This window comes from Phalangium opilio, unplaced genomic scaffold (genome assembly GCF_054372755.1).
Source record: "Phalangium opilio isolate 3A_F unplaced genomic scaffold, DU_Popi_V2 ptg000073l_1, whole genome shotgun sequence".
NCBI lineage: Eukaryota > Metazoa > Arthropoda > Arachnida > Opiliones > Phalangiidae > Phalangium > Phalangium opilio.
In genome coordinates, this window is record NW_028324183.1 from 1,255,272 (window position 1) to 1,267,172 (window position 11,901).

An 11,901-nucleotide genomic window follows, 5' to 3' on the forward strand; every position below is an offset into this window, starting at 1 on the left:
CGTGGCATAACTCATTACGTCATAGGTCATTGACCCTTTGACATAGTGACATAGTGACCTTGACCTACATTCTACACCTACGGACTACGGAGGTACGAAATGTGGGGTTATACTACTAATAGAGTAATTCTCGGGAACACGAAGACTCTACCCGAGATAATCTGATTATCTAATGAAGATTGAGTGGTTAGGTAAAATGAGCAATAATTCGATGTATTTTTTTTTAAATATTAAGCAAAATTTAGAGTTTAGAAGAACGAAATATTTTCAAATTGAAGAAATGTACCTTGATCCGCCAAATTGCGGGGTTTTTCAGCCGAATGGAAGACAATCTGTTAATTGCCGTAGTAAAATCAACTTGGAATGGGGTGAACAGGGGCTTGAAATTGTTAAAATGGGACTTGAAACGGTGTAAATAGGGGTTTGAAACGGTGAAAATAGGGGTTTGAAACGGTGAAAATAGGGGTTTGAAACGGTGAAAATAGGGGTTTGAAACGGTGAAAATGGGTTTGAAACGGTGTAAATATGGGTTTGAAACGGTGTAAATATGGGTTTGAAACGGTGCAAATATAGGTTTGAAATGGTGTAAATATGGGTTTGAAATAGAGTAAATAGGGCTTTGAAATGGAGTGAACAGAGACTTGAAATGGTGTATTAATGGCTTTGTTTTACACCTTAAACGTGGTGCTAAATATGGAAAAAATATTTAGCACCTTCACTTCATTTGGTGTAGTAATGTGATATACGTGGCGTAACTTTGCCCACATTTAACACCATTAAACTAAGTAGTAATATTAGAGTTCAAAAGATTTCCTTAAAAAGATGTTAAAAAGCACTATAAATGGTGCATAAATGCCTAATGCTTCGTTCATACTTGCAAATAATATTTGTAAATGGCGTGAATTTATCATAAAAATGGTGTAGAAGTACACCTTAAATGGTGTCAATTTTAGCATCGAAAAAACAGCATATATGGTGTAAGAATGCACCATTATTTTTTACAGTGTATAATTTTGTTTAGTTATAAGATTTTTATTGTAATGTTTAAACAATACGTTTAATCTTGGAAAGGGAGTGAAAGTACTAAAATGAATTTTTGTAAAACTAAATAATTATGAAAATTTTTAACAATTGTTAGATATAATCGATTGTAATAGACCTCTCATTAAATTTTCCGGAAATTTGTTTCATTAGATCCAAAGATATTGTGCATTAAGTTCTTAATTTACCATTATGGTATTGAAAATTAATTTTTATTAAACTTATCCACTCTAAAAGCTTGAATCCTTATTAATATAACAGAATAGATTGTAACACTCCTCGGCTTAAAATTTCAGTACATTTGGACCAGTAGATCCGAAGATATATTCGGTCTTTAAGTTTGAAAATAATTTTTATAAAAATACTATCCACTCTAGAAGCTTGAATACTTTTTTGAATAATGAAACACGTCGAAACACGTCTCATTAAACTTCAGGTCATTCGATCAATAGGACGGAGGATCTGGCCAAATAACCTACCTCATCCCATAGAACTTGATGTTAATTTTTCGTTCCCGCCAAGAATCAAAAGGGGCTTCTATAACGCGACCAGCGCAGCGAGCGCGGATCGAGTGGGCTATGCTTTGGGTAGATAAACGTGTTCGCAACTTTAAAAGCCATGTCTAAATGCGCTCAGTGCTTATAATCATGGAGATCGGTTTCCTATAAGAACCCGCAGTAAAGGCCTGGAAACCCGGTTGTATGAAAGCTCTACTTTCCAGAATAGAGTAGGGGAAAGCAATTAATGGAATAAATGGAACGGAGTTTTGCTTATAAAAAATTAGAAATAATTCCATATATATGTAAATAAGTTTCTAAGTAGTCCTCTTGACTCGGAGAGGCAAAATTTTGGTTTTCCCAACTTATTTAATAACCTATGCACCCGATTGACCTTCTTAAGAAATGTTAACACGTCTTTATACGTATCCATTAACGTTTTGGTAAGGTGGTATCCGACAGCAAAGCCCTTTTTGTTTCGGTGAAACTTACCGTACATAGCACCTGTTCCGGGGTACATTCATCGGATGTCTATAATCTTGCGGTCTTGATATATTCGCAACTCCACACGTTTCGTTTCCAAACCGGTGAAAAACCATGATGTTCCCGGGGTGTCTACAGTTTCAAAGAATGATAAAATTTCATCCTTTCTAGCGTAGAGCTCATGGAAATCTTATTCATGTTGGATGTGTCCAGAGAACTATCTTTTAACCCCAGCCGTACATCGAACTTCAGCGTAATCTCGATCACTTTTTCCTCTGAGAGGGGAAACAAAACTACGGCAGACATTCCGTCGAATGGTGAAAAGAAACACTAAGATTTTATCAAAATAAATATTCGTGTACATTATCTATTTCAAATAAAATGTCATTCAATTAGCATAGCTTAAATGTATTTAAATAAATATGTATTATTTACTCACGCTCAGATTAATTTTTTTACTCGAATTTGTTAATTTTCCGATAGTGAAAGCTAATCTAACAATAATTTTTGAAATATTTGTCTGACAAAAGATAAGCTACCACCATAGCCACCGCTTTTTGGTATTGTTCTCTCATCCTTGCTAAACGAGTTTTCCAAAACTTTTTTGCCTAGAACTCTCAATCATGTTAAATGTCTATGGGATTTAACATGGACGGAATTTTCACCGCCGTTCCACCGCTAATCCACCGCTTCTCCTTCGCCATTGTGGCCCAGGACTCTCAAAATCCTACTACTATCGGCAGGACTTGGATGTCGTGGAAACCGATATGGGTTTTTTTGGGCTAGTTTTTTTTTGAATTCGAAAACTGAGTATTTTCACTGGCAAATGGACATTTAAGATTATAAGTTTTGTTTGCTGAATGAAGATGTGTACGGAAAAGCAAACTTGAGAGAATTCAGCGGCGTATTGAGGCACAAGGTTAAATGGCGTAATAATAAAAGTAGTCCATATCAAGTGCTCTTGAAACGACACTATTAAGGCCAGTTTTCGGTGGGCAAAAACGCGGCGGATAAAGCCATCCACTGAGTTTGCCTGAAAAATATTTTACGTAAAATATTTTGGAAAGCTAGTGATTTTACGTGGAAATGCACGGAATTGTAGTTCTATGTTTCCGCTGTTATTTAAAAAAAGCGAAATAGTAGCCAATCACTGACGAGGCAGTCGGCATCTATAGGGTAGGATCGCCGACATGTGTCGTATTTCATAAAACTTTGCCGCCCAGGTTGACTTACAGGAGTGCGCCACACTCCCGGCTATTTGGATCACTTATTCGTTTGGAATTAACGAGTATAAAATTCCTTTTCGGCGATGGTACTAAAAAAGTGGTCACGGAGTGATACAATATTACTTAATGGGTCAAATTATATCTTATAGTGGTTTAAAATTAATGAATAAGTAAATAAATTAACATTTTACGGTTTATTTAATTGCGAAAAAATCCTTTGTTGCACTTGTTGCTGTCCGAAATTTAGGAACGGCATTATGGTGTCGAAAATTAGTAGGTTTTTGTAACCATTAATGCAGAAGCATAATTGTCGATAATTGAAAGCAAATTGTTTAATTCTATCGAAGCTGAATATCATTTAAATAAATGTAAGCAAAAAGGGATTTATGTGCTAAGAACGTCGGATCATAGCTTTAGCCTCTAGTACCATCCTCACATACTTTATCGAGAAACTTCGTCTGCTTATATTTTGACTTCACCCACAAATTTTGTACATAGCGACTTCTAGTGGTCAAAAATTTTCGTGGTTTAATAATTTTTATTTATTATTTTTTTTTTCCAAGTTGCACCAGTGGTAAAAAAGCAAAGTGGACAACAGTGCGATATAACTCTTGATTTAGTGGAACTAAGTTACAAAGTTAAGAATATATATAATTGATGTTTCTTTAAATATTTACTTTAAGTATATTGTTTTTCTTTCTTTGTACTACAATTATTATTGTAGTACATTTATTAGTAATTGTTATTATTATTTACTTGACTTATGCAGTATCTATATTTCAATCCCAAAATATAAGAGAATAAGGCCGATAGCTGGCGAGCGCTAGTTTGGAAATTATAAGCCACTCCCATCAAAACTTACAAAGTAGTCGAGGATGGGTAGGGAATTTGCTACGTTCAACGTTCTTCTTACATAAATCCGTTTTTGATGTAAGTCTAACTTGAGGATCATGAAAAACTTTCAAAGATTGATAAGAACGACTTTACGTAAAATTTGTTCTGCAATTTATGAGCCTGTAGTAGAAAAAGAAATTGCTGTATGTATATCTACAAATTTAAATAAGACTTAAATAGCTATGTACCTATTTCAGAACGATCGTACAAAATTTCACTACATACAGTACCACTTCAAAGATGAATACCAATGCAGCCAAAGTGTTTCCAACAACAAAGACTCGAAACACGGAACAAAGAAAGATCAAGTCCATGGGTTCGTCCAATATCAAACTGTCAGACTCGAGCAGGTAATTTTTAGCTTTAAATTTATCGTTAAAGAAATGTGTGGAAAGTAGACTAGTTTCAAATATTCTTGCGACACTGTGGGAAAAATAAAGATTAAATAATGAAAATATCGACGGTTCTTTAAGGGAATGGGATAGGCCAAATCACTCTACGTAGAATACTGGCTAAGCTAACCGTTGCTCTTTTAATGTGTAACGTGTAATTTTAGGATACTACAAAATTTAAAAATATTCACCTCAAACTATTACCTTCTAATAATTAAAATATAATATTATCGTGCTACTATGGCTCACTAATGAGTCGTAAAAGTAACATTATAGAGATCCTTGATTTAGTAACTATTGTATGAAATGCGCAAGCTAATAACGAGCAATTATACGGTGAACTGAACTACATTAACCTAAGACGATACATTTTTGTATTTTATCGCGAGAATGTTACTGTTGCCGCTGCATTAAATACTGAGCCTCAGTAAGTTAAAACATTGAGACATTGACTAAGACATGATGCGAGGTTAAGTAATTTTCGGAATAGGAAATCGAGCTTAAGTTGCATGTTAAAAATTTGGTTTCGAGCTTTCATCGAACCAGGAATTTCTTAGGCTAGCCTTAAAGAGTATCAATTTTAGCTCTTAATTTGCAACTATATTATTATATACTTTCAATCACTGTCTTTAGTAAAGAAAAAAACCTTATTAATTCGGAAATATAACAGATAGACTTTTATTGGACTATAATTACACTTGAATCCTACGATCACTAATCGAACGTTTTTACGTCCACTGACAATCACATTGATAAGACAAACCAATGGTATTTTTCCTAACCCAAAAGTGGAAGTAAAACTTAAAACTTAAAACAACTTTAAGAGCCAATCAAATGTGGGCTTACGAAAAGTATAAAAATCTTACCAATATAAAACCAGAATTATTTCCTATTTCTGGCGCAACTGAAGCGTTTAAACATTGAGCAGATTCTGTTAGATGTAATTCCTGAGCTTCAACCTAATCTAGAATCTCGCCGCCCGCAGACTTTAGCTATGTAATCTAAAGACTTGCTCTCGAGCTTTTATCGAGCTTTTCCCGAGTCTCGAAAGTTGAAAAGTTGCGCTTATTGAGTACTCGCACAGCCCCAAGAGATACACTTACGTGTAGTCGATATTTTCCAAGATTTTTGGAGGAATATTTTTGTTGAAAAACATATGGGCCAATGTTGACTCGTAGGTTTTCTTTCCCACATAAATCCTTCTTTGTTGATCATCCAGCTGTTTTTTTCGCTGAATCAAATGTCCTTGACCTGATTCCCAAAACATTTGTGTTTGTTCGATAATAGCAGCTCTGCCATACGCCAATCGTTTTATGGCATTCGGATCATTGAGGAATTGAAATGATTCCCCTCCTTTTTTCCACAAAGTTAAGTACGCAGAATCGTTTTTCTAAAATATAAAATGCAAACCATCAATTACTTCTGCAGAGATAATAGTGTCAGTAAACACCTGTCATGTAATTGATTCGTCCGTGGGATTCTCGTTTCTTTACAACCTCGTTACCCATCACGTCACAAATTTCAAGGGTAACTATTTTGACTGCCCCGCTTCGCATGAAGTATCTATTTCAACATCTGTCGCTTTAGAGTGAGCTAATCGTTTCTTTTTAAAGGGTATGATTGACATTAGACGATTTTTGTAACTTTTAAAGGTTTTGAAGCTTATCTTATTTAATCTCGGATCAGCTGCATCCCTTAGTCATGTCTTTGATTTATGAAAAACAAAGCTATTCGAATAACAAACTTAACTTACGCTTATTAACAGGAAAATTTTACTTCCCGATTTCATCGAGGCAAAAACGTTAGAATTTGAAATCAAATCTTCAATGGTATCAATTTTTGATGAATGACCAGTCAATAGTGTTCCAGTCAAATTGCCGGACCACGCCCAGGTCAGAACCAACGCCCCAAAAATCCAAACTGTACGCAGAAATCTCCTCACTCCACGTTTTTCCAAAGATGTTACCGCTAAATACCATTTAATGTATAAGAAAGGTGGAAAGAAATATATTGATATCTCGAAAAAAATGTGTTGGCCAAATGTATCTAAAGAAATTGTTATCTCTATATGAAACCTTTGCTAACTGACACTTGTATAATCATTTGGTCACATTTATTTGTTTCTGCATATTTCTTTTCTCTAGATTGATATGGGGAGATTTGGCTCACCATCGTGGGGATATTGTCACATCATAAGGCGGTCTGGTCTCACCACCGAGTGAATTTTCTCTGGAAGGGGTACGGGTTTTTCACTAGCTCCAAAAAACAAGGCGACCCAAGGGCTCGTAATAGTAGCCACATCGTACGGTACTTAACAGGCGACGGCGTACAGAAAAAATTGAGTAAATAGCCCCTCGATGCGCTACCTTTAAATGTTGTAAAATTATTACTTAAATTGTTTTACTTCTGTTTTAATTATAATATTGTGACAAGAACGGAAAAAGTGAGTGAGTACCCCCACGATGCGCATCCTTTAACAGTGGTAAAACGATATACCAGAAAATACCCATTAAAATAAGTACTGAAGATCAGAGTGAATAGTCCTTCGATGCCCTAACAAACAATTTTAACCCTTAATCCTTTACTTACGTTATAATTCTAATATCTGGGGCCCCAAGCTAGTACCTGCTTTTAAAACTCTTTTTGGAGAAATAGACGTAACTTCCAATGATAAACGCCGCCTTAAAACCATTCTAAATATAACGTCGGTATACTTCGATTTGCTTCTTAAAAATTTCCCTCGATTTCTTTGAATTTTGCAATAGGGGTGTGGGATAAAAAGCGTGAAACCCTTATTGTTGACGGGTGACAGGAATTTTAAAGGGAGTATTAACCCGCCCATTTAAATTAAGGCAATAAAATAATCCACTCTCTCGCTTTAAATATATTCAGCCTTTGCTGGCATCGTACCTATTCTCGTTCTTCTTCCTTTGAACTATCTCAGCACCAAGAAATACAAAGAATTGCAGGTAAATGTTATGAAACTTGTGTTCTACAATGCAAGCGTAAGCTCCCACAGTGGGAGAAAAAAAGGAGGTGAAAGATGTTAAATTTGGTTATTTCTTGGCACGTGGGCTACATTTTCTACATGGACCATTTCAATGTATCTAAGGGGGAAAGACACGGGGATAAAGCTTTACCTTCCATATCACTTTTTGGTGCTTGCTCTGAATCCTTCTGTAATCACGAGAGTGCGCAGGAATCAACCCTTTGTATGTCCCGATACTGAGGGTTGCCTACCCCTTTTTCCTACATTTATAAGGTCTATTGAGTTAATTCTTCTTGACCTTTCTATAACACAATAGATACTAATTTCAAGCAAGTGCGGAAGTTATAACGGTAGTGGCTTTGATTCTAGTATACACTGTAAAAATTAATGGTGCATTCTTACACCATGTATGCTGTTTTTTTCGGTGCCAAAATTGACACCAATAGAACCCGTACTATGTATTTTCTATGGCTAATAAAAAGCGTCCCCCGTTTTTTTTATGACGTTAAGATCGGGGGGGGGGGGTGTTAGTGGTAAAAAAAATAATCTGGACACGTTGTATTTCCTGATCCATAAAAACTAAAATGTGGATTATTTTATAAAGTATCAGAGGAGGAGGGGATGTGATTTAAAAAGAAAAAAACCCCTCTGGGAATACAAGACATAGCTATGGTTGGAAAATTTGTATTTACGCTACAAACGTTGAAATGAATACGTTGGAAGTTGTTAAGCTCTCTCTAGAAGCGATTTTTCTAACTAGAGGGTCTGCAAATTCAGCCGGACTCGATTTGTATTCTCCTCGAAATTATGAAATTCCTGCTCAATCAACTTAGTTGATAGAAACAGATCTTCAAATACGCGCTCCTTCAAATTGCTACTCCCGCATTCGTATGGTTTAATTCCCGAACCATCATCCTAAAAAGGGGTGTATTTTTAAAGTTAATTCAATTTTTTAGCCTAACGCTTGGGTTTAGCGTTGAAAAACTCAATTTCCATCGGAGGTGGAGTTATAGATCGAGATTATACTGGTAACGTTGGGGTTATCTTATTTAATCATTCAAACGAGATGTTTATCGTCGAGAAGGGAGATCGTAATGCTCAACTCATTCGTGAAGTTATTGTGTCTCCTGTTTTGTTAGTATAAGAGGTAAAACTACGCGTTTTGAAAACCACTTGATGTTGGAGTATAACCTTATTTTCTTCCCTCAAGTCTCTTGAAATGACTGCCAGAGGGATGAGCGGTTTCGACTCAACTGGATAATAACGAATTTAAATTCATACGAGAAAAAAAAATCTGGACACGTTCGATTTCCCGATCTATAAAAACTAAAATGTTGATTATTTTTTAAAGTATTGGAGGAGGAGGACACCTAATACTCCGTTCCATTTATTCCATAAATTGCTTTCCCCCACTCTATTCGGGAAAGTAGGGCTTTCATACAACCGGGCTGCCAGGCCTGTAGTGCGGTTTCTGATAGGAAACCGATCTCCATGATTATAAGCACTGAACGCATTCAGACTTGGGTTTTAAAGTTGCGAAGACGTTTATCTAGCCAAAGCCAACAGCTGAGAAGCCATAAGCCAAATACGTTTGAAGTTAGGCATCGTACAAGGCTTAGGTATGAATAATGCGGAAATTGAAGTTCTAAAACCGTGCCATAACACTCCTGAGAGGTCAAAGCGACAGTGTTTGACGTCAAAACCAAGTAGGAACAGTCCCAAGGAAAATAATATTAAAAGGTAAACAGTTGCTTCTTTCACGTTTTAATTTAAGTATATGGGTAATTAGCTCACGATTAATATGTTGATGCTTGTATTAGGAAAGCTTTTTGTGAAAGTGTTGTACCACGACCAGAAACCAGTGCGAAAAGTGGGGATGAAACGAATGACAAGAAACGAAGAGTTACAGGTGTACCTATCCATGATTTCCCTAATGGACCTTGGACCAAACAGTTAAAATCACTTCCAATACAATTTAACATTAGCCAAGTTGTCACTTTTTTTACGAAAAACAAGGCAAATAAGCACCTTGAAGATGGAAACCGAATGCAAAAAGCCAAAAAGGTTGGAAGTGTGTTCATTTGTGATCCAGGGAGTGATAAGGCCTTCATTTTTGTCAAAAGTATAATTGTTCCATCTTATAAGCTTTATAAAAAGTACGCAGTGCAATTAAAACTCGAAAAAATAAGCGGAGACATATTAGATGGTTATTGTGAGTGCCCATGTGGTAACGGTGGTGTTTGTAAACACACGTGTGCAGTTTTATGGTTCCTGTGGGAGTGCAAACTAGAAAAACTCTTTTATATTCCACATGATAAGTCATGCACTGAGGTACCTAAGAAATGGGGACTGAAGAAAGGAAATGTCAATCTTCAAACTAAAAGCTTTTCTAATTTACAATTTAAAAAACACAAGCCAAATTATTCTAACGAAAACCCTGCCCAGTGCTTCCAAAACCCAAGTACTCCTCACTTCCAGTTTTGGACACTGAAGAGAAACGTAAAGCGGATGAAATGGATTTAGAGGCACGGATAGAACGTGTGTCCAATAGCTTTGGGAAAGGAGCTAAGGTTATGTGGCAAGAAATCTTAGCGGAAAATAACTACCTTCCAGTACCTGAAGAAACACATGATGAAATAAAATCAAACGAGAGTTTACAGCAACAGCAAGTTCCTACCATTACGCCTGAAATACCTTTTCCGGAGATACCTAAGTGCCAAAAAGATAAAATATTTCCTTCTGAGTGTGTTCTTACGCTTATCCAAGCTAAAAATCTTGAGTCCTTAACTAGAGGTCAATCCAACTCTCAGCTATGGAAAAGTGAGAGAGTAAAACGAATCACAGCTTCCAAATTTGGAGATGTTATTAAAAGAAAAAAAGAAATCACTCCAAAATATGTTGAAACTATTAGAAAGGAGTCTGATCTCAGTGGAAATGTCTTTGTCCAGGAAGGCATTACCAACGAAGGAAATGCAATAAATATGTACAAAGTTTATAAAGCTGGAACTGTGATATGCTTCAACGTTGGATTTTGTGTAAATCCTTCTTTACCAATAATTGGAGCTAGTCCCGATCAAATTTGTTACGACAAAAGTAAAGAAGAATTTGGTTTACTTGAAATTATAAAACACTGGCCAAAGCAAAAAAGGAAAGATATACTGTATCTCAAGCCATTGACAAAAAACTAGCCCCTTGCTTGAAGAAGGACAAGAATGGAGAGATAAGTTTAAAGGAGAACCACAATTATTATTTCCAAGTTCAAGGTCAACTGGGTGTGACCGGCTACAAATGGTGTGATTTCTTTTTGGTTATCGGAAATGATTATTTTTGCCAAAGGATTAATTTCAACTATGATATTCTAGGAGAGCGATAGCTCTCTTAGATAAGACTTCATACTGCTCTTAATGTATAAGGAAGGTTTTTTGTTTGGATGTAACATTTTTTGTATTGTTTCAACTGTTTTGAAAATATTCCACAGAACTACAATTCGGGCCCTCAATATGTGGTTAAAATGTCAAAAAGAACCACCCATTAGTTAATGTTATAAAAAATAAAGTTGCTAAGGGTGGTTTTCATTTCCATAAAATGATTCAGCCCTTTTGTTGAAAAAGTTAAATTTTCCCATAGAAATAACATGGAGTTTTTCTCAAATTTAGCCATTTTGTCGCAACCCTTTTGAAATGAAATATTCGTTTGTTACGTTTGGGAACGGTTATATATCAAAATATAAACATTTTTCTAGGACCAATTTTAAGGTTTTTGCGAAAAATTAATTTAAGTGCTAAATTTCATGTTTTTTAATCATGCTTTGACTTACGTTGTTGCACCGTATATGTCATACTGTTGGACTTACGGCGTTTTACCGTGGATAAAGCCTAGGAGAAAGCCACTCTTGCACATACGCTGTTTTACCGCGGACTTTTAATAGAATTTACTCTCTTTCGTTGCAAAAACTGAATGATTTTAGGTAATTAAGCTAGACTAACGATTACAGGTAATTAAGCTAGATTAACGATTACAGGTAATTAAGCTAGACTAACGATTACAGGTAATTAAGCTAGACTAACGATTACAGGTAATTAAGCTAGATTAACGATTACAGGTAATTAAGCTACATTATCGATTACAGGTAGTTAAGCTAGACTAACGATTACAGGTAATTAAGCTACATTATCGATTACAGGTAATTAAGCTACATTATCGATTACAGGTAATTAAGCTAGACTAACGATTACAGGTAATTAAGCTACATTATCGATTACAGGTAATTAAGCTAGATTAACGATTACAGGTAATTAAGCTACATTATCGATTACAGGTAATTAAGCTAGACTAACGATTACAGGTAATTAAGCTACATTATCGATTACAGGTAATTA

General features: G+C 35.6%; 1 pseudogene; it reads left to right on the forward strand.

Annotated features, from left to right (window-relative positions):
• The first annotated feature begins 7,576 nt into the window (after positions 1–7,576).
• On the forward strand, positions 7,577–8,783 carry LOC149659266 (uncharacterized; annotated as a pseudogene).
• Positions 8,784–11,901: the final 3,118 nt, after the last annotated feature.